Source organism: Rattus norvegicus, chromosome 1 (genome assembly GCF_021556685.1).
Source record: "Rattus norvegicus strain SHRSP/BbbUtx chromosome 1, alternate assembly SHRSP_T2T, whole genome shotgun sequence".
NCBI classification, from domain to species: Eukaryota; Metazoa; Chordata; class Mammalia; order Rodentia; family Muridae; genus Rattus; species Rattus norvegicus.
In genome coordinates this window covers 56,252,453-56,260,913 of record NC_141534.1, presented here as the reverse complement: position 1 = coordinate 56,260,913, position 8,461 = coordinate 56,252,453, and the positions used below count along the sequence as shown (strand labels likewise).

At 45.4% G+C, this 8,461-nt stretch overlaps 1 pseudogene; it reads left to right on the top strand.

Moving 5' to 3' along the window:
* The first annotated feature begins 6,364 nt into the window (after positions 1–6,364).
* On the top strand, positions 6,365–6,842 carry LOC148006997 (large ribosomal subunit protein eL24 pseudogene; annotated as a pseudogene).
* Positions 6,843–8,461: the final 1,619 nt, after the last annotated feature.

The following is an 8,461-nucleotide window of genomic DNA, read 5'->3' as shown; positions in this document are numbered from 1 at the left end:
ACACACACACACACACACATCTCCCTGACATACAGGCCACCACGTAGATGTAAGAGGATACTGCACTGCACCCAAACACTTTCCATATAAAGTCAATCCTCATGCTCAGGTACTAATCTGTTGTATTTAAACCTTTCACCATTTTTGCTATTCGCTGTATTGTGAAGTGTGAATTTTTATTTTATTTTTCTTCTGCAAAAGAAGAGACAGAATTTAGCCCTGGAGACTCCCTAGGACCTGGATGGAAGTGAGGCCTGGAGAGTCATGTGTGCTTCTGAAAACAAATCTCATTCATATGATGCTTCCCTGAGTCAAAGGATGTGTGGAGGGCTCTGTGCCCTATCCAGGGTTGATCTCAAAATATTAATGGGAGCTGAGACTTCTGTCTGATAGAACAGTGCCACCCACCTGCAAGATGTCTGTGATGGTTTGTATATGCTTAGCTCAGGGAGTGGCACTATTAGGAGGCATGGCCTTGTTAAAGCAGGTGTGTCACTGTGAGAATGGGCTTTAAGACCCTTTTCCTATCCACATGCAAGCCAATCTTCCCCAAGCAGCCTTCAGATAAAGATGTGGAACTCTCACTCTCTCTGGCACCATGCCTGCCTGGATGCTGCCATGCTCCCAGCTTGATGATACTGGACTGAACCTCTGAACCTGCAATCCTGTGTCCATTAATGTTGTCCTCATAAGAGCTGCATTGGTTGTGTTGTGTCTCTTCACAACAGTAAACCCCTAACTGAGACGATGTCCGTGTTCCCTTCCTCAGCTTCCAGACTAGATGCACAGAACACATGAAACTCAAGAAGGATGACGAAAATGTGAATGCTTTACTCCTTCTTTAAAAGGGGATCAAGGGGCTGGGGATTTAGCTCAGTGGTAGAGCGCTTACCTAAAAGGGGATCAAGAATACCCTTGGGAGGGGATAGGGAGGCAAAGTTTATATCAGAGACTGAAGGAACACCCATTCAGAGCCTGCCCCACATGTGACCCATACATATACAGTCACCAAACTAGATAAGATGGATGAAGCAAAGAAGTGCAGGCTGACAGGAATTGGATGTAATCTCTCCTGAGAGACACATTCAGAATATGGCAAATACATAGGCAAATGCCAGCAGCAAGCCACTGAACTGAGATCGAGATCCCCACTGAAGGATTCAAAGAAAAGACTGAAAGAACTTGAAGGGGTTTAAGACCCCATATGAACAACAATGCCAACCAACCAGAGTTTCCAGGGACTAAGCCACTACCCAAAGACTACACATGGACTGACCCTGGGCTTCAACTGCATAGGTAGCAATGAATAGCCTAGAAAGGACACCAGTGGAAGGGGAAGCCCTTGGTCCTGCCAATACTGAACCCCCAGTCAATGGGATTGTTGGGGAGGGTGGTAATGGAGGGAGGATGGAGAGGGGAACACCCATATAGAATGGGAGCGGGAGGGGTTAGGGGCATGTTGACCTGGAAACCAGGAAAGGGAATAACAATTGAAATGTAAATAAGAACGAAATTTTTAAAAAGATTAAAAAAGGGGGGGATTAAAAAAAGAAGTGAATGACTGGGACTGGGTTGTGGCTGAGCCATACATCACTGCTTGGAGTATAGTTATTTTCTCATTACGAAATATGGCCCAAGGCAGCTGAGGGAAGGGAGGGGGCTTGCTTTGGCTCATGGTTTGAGGAAACACAATCTAGAAGAGAAGGCGCTGTGATGGGAGCATAAAGTGGTTGGGCAGATGGTGACCGCAGTCACAAAACAGTGGCTATGGAGTGCTGGTGTTCTTCTCTTTCCCTCTCCTTTTCTCCTTCAGGGTGGGATCCTAACTCATAGAATGCTGCTGCATTCATTGGAAGAAGGGAGTCTTCTCTCATCAGTTAAGCCTCTCTGGATACATCCATAGAAGTTGGCCAGAAGTGTGCGTCCTAAGTGAGTCTACATCCTGTCAAAAGGACCATCAAAATTAAACATCGCATTTAGTATGGACATTACAGAAAAATGGTGGGAACAAAGGAAGGAAGGGGAGAGAGAGAGAGAGAGAGAGAGAGAGAGAGAGAGAGAGAGAGAGAGAGCAGGTGGGAGAGGGAGAAAGAGGGAGAGGGGGGGAGTGAGGTGGGAGAGAGATCTAGGAATACAGTCACTATTGACTTGATTTCATCATTCATTCTACCAGGACTGTAAAGTATAAACTATTCTTGTTTTTAAACCTCTACATTTATGGAGATTTTAAAGGAATAGGTGAAAGGTTTTGAATGGGGAGTCGTCGGGAGGGACACTGAAATGGATCTCTGGGGAGTGAAGAACTTTTCATAGAAGTTATTATAGCTGTGGACAGACAGAGAGGCAAATGCATCACTGTGGCTTCAAGGATCATTCAGGACCCAGCAGCAGAGACAGACTGTGTGGTGGTGTCTTGGAAGAGAGGAAACTATGGCCTCACTGCAGAAGTAGGGATATCTTTTTCTGATTTCTGGAGATAGGGGATGTCTCACAGTACAAGTCTGCTGCCATACGTTCTAATTCCTAGGCAGGTGTCAGGGAAAATGGTGGGAATAGAATGTCTGGCTTCTAATGTGCCCTGTGATTTAACCTGATGTCCCAGGTGAGAGATCCTGATACTGGGAACTCTGTCAGCTTAGGGCCCCAGAAACAGGGTCTCAGTGGGATGCTTGTCAGTATCTTCAAAAAGGCAGTGGTGGCATCTGCAGATATTGTGATCTGAGCAGCAACTGGGTCTCACAGGACATTCTTATAGCAGGAATAAAAAACTGATGCAGTAAGCAAAATATTAGAGAATCAACAACTGACATTGTGGTCAACTGAAGTGAGCACTTAAATGATTTCCTCAGTGTCAGAAAGACCCTAACGAGCCCTCGGAGTCTGTCAGCACAGCACCTTGAGTGGTAACTAGTACAAAAAGTGGGGCCAGGGTCCAGGTGAAGGTGGTGTGCGGGTGTTGGGGTGGGGTGTGTGTAAAACTGTCTCCTCTCACTGGTCAGGTGACTGCAGAAATGCCCTGGGTAGTTGGTGAGCGTGCGTTCGTGTGTGTGTGTGTGTGTGTGTGTGTGTGTGTGTGTGTGTGTGTGTGCGTGCGTGTGTGTTCATGCACACATTTGTGTGTATGTAGAGCCCAATCTAAGCAGGCTTTGGGGATGACTCGATTTCTCTACCTTTTGACCATCACTGCTTCCTCATTTGGAAGATGGAAACAATTCTTCATACAAAGTAGTAATACTGACATGAAAGTCTGCTGTGGAGAATGCTATAGCCTCCATTGGAGACTGACTTCTCAATCTTCAAGGACCTTTGAATAGCCAAATTGAAGTCTTCAGTGTGAGGGAAGGTGTTGAGCTGCTGGGGAGCATGTGAGTCAGGATATGGAGCACTCACTTCCTCAGCAGGTCAAGAAGAGCTGAGGCCTAGCAGGCTCCTGCTAATGACTTGTCTATCTCCACACACAGGTGATGGTTTTAAGAAACATGTTCAAACTGGCTCTTTACTATGTGGGAGCAGATAAGGAGAAAAAGTTGGCTTGGCTCTCTCTGGTGGTACATATTCCCGTGCCATAATGGACCAAGGTACTTTCAACACTGACCTGCAGGGTTCAAGAGGGTTGAACCACTGTTATGACATCCCACTTAATGGAATTCCATTTTTGTGTCTCACTTAGTTCTGTGGTCCACATGCTGATGTCTATTTGGAGTGCCTGGTTTTATAAGATATGCACACAGTCCCTAAATGTTCCTGAACAATGACTGTTATTCTTTACTGGGCTTGGGGCTTGCTCTATGCTAGATGCTCATGGGTTTTCTTCATTGTTAGTTCTAGCTGTGGTTTTGATGGCAATGCAAAGTTGGGTGAATGCCAGCCACTGCAGCATTCCTAGAGGGAAACACTGCTGCTCTCTCGGTTGGAGACATCAATGACTTCATTAACTTGCAGAGAAACCATGCTGGCCAGGGTTTTCTCTTCTGACATCTGGAGACCAAGGTGGAGAAAGTGCTCAAAGGGCCTCAGACTCCTTAACTTCAAACACAGGGAGCTCCAGTTCCTAGACTGCAGGAGACACAGCTGGCAACTGATGCATCACTGAGGAACCAGAGCAAATGTAATCAACTTGTGGGCTTCAAGAGGGCCCAGGGAGTGGTCCTTTGTCATCTGGCCCAAGAAACTGCCTTTCCCACAGGCAACTCACTGTTTCTCAGAGGAATGTTCTCCTCACAGGATTTTACCCAGCCCAGGAAGGGCTTTGGCTGAAATGGAGACTTTGATCTTTTAGTAACAAAAACATCAGAAAAAAAAGCTGAATCAGTTGTTTGAGGCTTCAGGAAAAAAAAAAGCCTTCTGACAGTTTCCCCTCCCAGAGCTCAGCACAAGCCAGACAGAAGGCTCAGAAGGGAGCCTGCTCTCCAGGGCAGAGGCAGCATCTGTGTTCTGCAGGAGGCCACTCATTCGAGCTCCTTTCCTCTGGGTTTGAAGCCGTGGGCATCACTGTGACCTGCAGCACTCCCAGGCAGGTAGAACACCCAAGGCCTGGCCTGAGACAAGCCAGCAGACAGTGCCCGGGATGATGGCCACCCCAGTGGAGCTGCCCCAGCTGGCCTGTGTTTTCCCGACGGTCCTGCACCCTGAAGCAAGGCTAAGCAGGCAGGGGAGTCCTGTGCACAGCTTCTGTTTCAGTTCTGATAAAGCTCTTTCCTCTGTCAGAGAGGAATCTCATGGGATTCACTGTCTTGAAATATACGTGTACAGCCTGAAAACAACCTGCACTGCCACAAGTCAAATAAATGCCCAGACTGGAAAAGTCAGGGTTTTTCTTAGAAGATATTCTTTCCTTCGTCAAAGAAATTGCTGAGCACACTTTAGGCCTCAGGAGCTAGAGGCCTGGAAGGCTAAAGACCTTCCTTGCTCAGATTCTTGGTTAAAATGAGCCTGCTGGGGTCTTTGCTGAACCCTGTCAATGGTAGTAAACCCAAGTCCCTCAGAAAGACATGCTACTGTGGCATGCTGGCACTATCAGCAACCTGACCACACACACTAAGAAGCATAAAATAGGAAACTGCATTTATTTCTGGGCCTGTGTCTGTTAGTTTACTTTCCTCTGTGTTCTGACAAAAGCCACTTAAGGACAGATTTGTTTTGGCTCACAGTTTTGGACTACAGTCCATCACAGAAAGGGAAGCATCCACCCATCCATCTTCCATCATCCAGGTTAGGGAGCTGCTCACATTGTGTCCACATTCAGGAATCAGAGTTAATGAATGTGAGCACTCAGCTAGCTTTCTCCCTTTTAATTCATCTTAGGAATCTCAGGACATTATTACAAGGTCTTCCTATATCTGTTAACTCAGTTTAGAAACTCCTTACAGATATTTCCAGAATGTTCTTTCCTAAGTGATTCTATATCCCATGCAGTTAGCAAACAGTAGTAACCATTACACTCCCTGACCATTCATCTATCCACCTCTCCATCCACTACCCTTCCATTCATCATCAATCCATCCATCATCCATCTCTCCATCACACATCCATGCATCTATCATCCATCCATCATCCATCCATCCATCTGCCATCCATCCATCCAACCATCCATCCATCCATCCATCCATCCATCCATCCATCCATCCATCCATCAATGTATCATTATCCACCATTCATTCATACACCAACTCACACACCAGTCCATCCATCAATCCAGTGATCCATTCATCCTCTATCCAAGCATTTATTACTCAGTCCCTCCCTTCTTCACACGGTCTATCCACCCATCCATTCTCTGCCTTGTTCCAATACAGGGCCAATTACTGTGAGTTTCTTGATACCTAATGAGTAGAGAAAGAAGTTGAAACCGAACAAAATAGACAACAGAGAAACGGTAAAAAGAAAATGAAAGCAATGTGAAGTCAAGTTGATCTTTTATTGGAAATCTTCCATTAAGTTGAAAAGAAATAAAAAGAGAGAGGGAAGAGTCAAAACACAGTTCTCTGTATTTAAAAAATAAGTCTCAAGCAACATAATGGTAACAATTAATAAAGCATGCAGCTGTGAATTAATATTTATTTATTTATTTATTTATTTATTTATTTATTTATTTTTGAGACCACATCTCACTATGTAGTCTATGCTCTCCTCAGCTGTGGAATCAGTGGGATCAAGTCTCATGCTGGTTTCATATTGAAAGTAAATCAAACACATCTTTCAAAATCAAGATAATTTTCTGCTAGAAATATCTAAATTTATGTGGCTTTTTGCAACAGTGTTTATTTTAAACTTAAAATCACACCAAGAAAGGAATGCATTTTTTAAAATCATTATCAGAAAAAGCACACAGAGAGGGTGTGTTTGAAAGGAATCAGGGACATCTGTCACCATGAAGGTAGAGCTGTGCAGTTTTAGCAGGTACAAGATCTACTCTGGACACGGGCCTCGGTATGCCAGGACCGATGGGAAGGATTTCAAGTTTCTTAATGCCAAATGTGAGTCTGCATTCCTTTCCAAAGGAACCCTCGGCAAATTAACTGGACTGTCCTGTCCAGAAGAAAACACAAGGAAGGACAGTTGGAAGAAATTCAAAAGAAAGGAACCCGTTTGCAGTCAAATTCCAGCAGGCCATCACGGGTGCTTCTCTGGCTGATATAATGGCCAAGAGGAATCAGAAACCAGAAGTTAGGAAAGCTCAGCGAGAACAGGCTATCAGAGCTGCCAAGGAAGCAAAAAAGGCTAAGCAGGCATCAAAGAAGACAGCAATGGCTGCTGCCAAGGCCCCCACAAAGACAACCACTAAACAATAGATCGTGAAGCCTGTGAAGGTCTCTGCTCCCCGAGTTGGTAGGAAATACTAATTTGGTAGATGAGAGTTTAAAAATAAAGATTTGTCTTTAACTCAAAAAAAATTAAAGAAAAGAAAAAAGAAAAAAGAAAGAAAGAAAAAGAAAGGAATCAGATGTTGGAGTAGTTACTGGGTTTGCGTTGGGTCAGATCTCCCCCTCGTCGATGTGTCTCCATCTTCCTTTCATGTCTCTGTTTCTTTTCTGTGACAAAACACTCTGACAGAAGCTACTTAGCAGAATGGGGTGGGTTTATTCCTGCTCACAGTTCTAGGTAACCGTTCCTTATTACAGGACAATCACAGATGCAGGAGCAGGCTCATCTGGTCACATTGCAACCACAGTCAACAATAGAGCAGCCGGATTCCTGGACTACAGACAACTTTTTCAACCTCATGGGTCAGCACAGAAAAGAAGCTCTGTAGAGGCTTTCTGTCACCCGTGGGCAAACAGTTTCAGGAGGGAGAGACATGGGTTATGGCTTCAGCATTTCCTTAGTACCAAGCCCCATACCTGACTCGTGTAAGGATTCATAGTCAGTGTTTCCCCCCTGGCAGGCCCCTCAGTCTTCCTCGGGAGAGAGGCTGCCCCTCTCTGTGTGCACTAATAAACACAGTCCCATCTGGTGAAGGTCGGACTCCTGTGTCTTTCTGTCTTCCATCTCTGTATTCTACCTTAAAAAGGTAACAGTCAAGCAGCAGAGAGCAAGGCATGCAGCTAGCACAGTCCAGAAATCTCAGCAAACGACACATAGGACCAGGCAAGACAAACTAAGGGACCAGCAAGTCAGATTCCAAGACCTTATGAATTTAACCCACGTCAGGCTTTCAGAGGGTGAACACACTCGAAGACAGAAGGTGCATCAGTAGGATGGGTGGGGGTGGGGATGCGGTGGAATTCCCACAGCTGAGCAGGACCCACAGGAGTCTGGACACAGTAGCCTGGCATATTAAGCTGTGTGCTGGCGAAGACTAAATCCTGCTTCATTTGTTTGAACTGTGGAATAAGGTAAACTTCAGTTTCTCTCTGTGTGACATTTTTCTTCACAGACGGAATCTTAAATGTAAATGTGGGTGTTGTGTGTGGTGGGAAGCATCTGTGTTATCTGAGAGCTTCAGTAACTAAGAGCAGCTGAAGCACAGAATGAGGACTTGAGCACTAGTGTGCTCTTGGGACAAGAGAGTGTCCACGGGACATTCACAAGTATGAAAACCTCAAGAGAGAGGCGAATCCTCAGTGAGAATTGGACATCCCAGGGGAGGGGAGGGGAGGAGACCCAGCAGTGATGGAAGTGGGTGGGAAGGTCCTGGGACTGCAGAGGGCTTTCTCCAATGGAGGTTGATGACAAAACCCCTGGGCAAAAGAAAAGACAGTGCTCTGACTATGAATAGCAAACAGTACACACAGACTGGTTAGCACTTGATAATAGCAGCTTACCAGCTACTTTAGGGCTGTGACTGCACAGTGCTTTTAGACCACCCTAGGATCACCTCAAGAGAGACAAGTAGGGGCCCATTCCAATATGTAACTTGAGGAGGGAAAGTTAAAGAACAGAGTTAGAGCTGTTCTGCTATTTAGACTTAGTGATTGCCTTTGTTACTATAGGAGTTCTCCATTGTGGAGTGCATTCAATG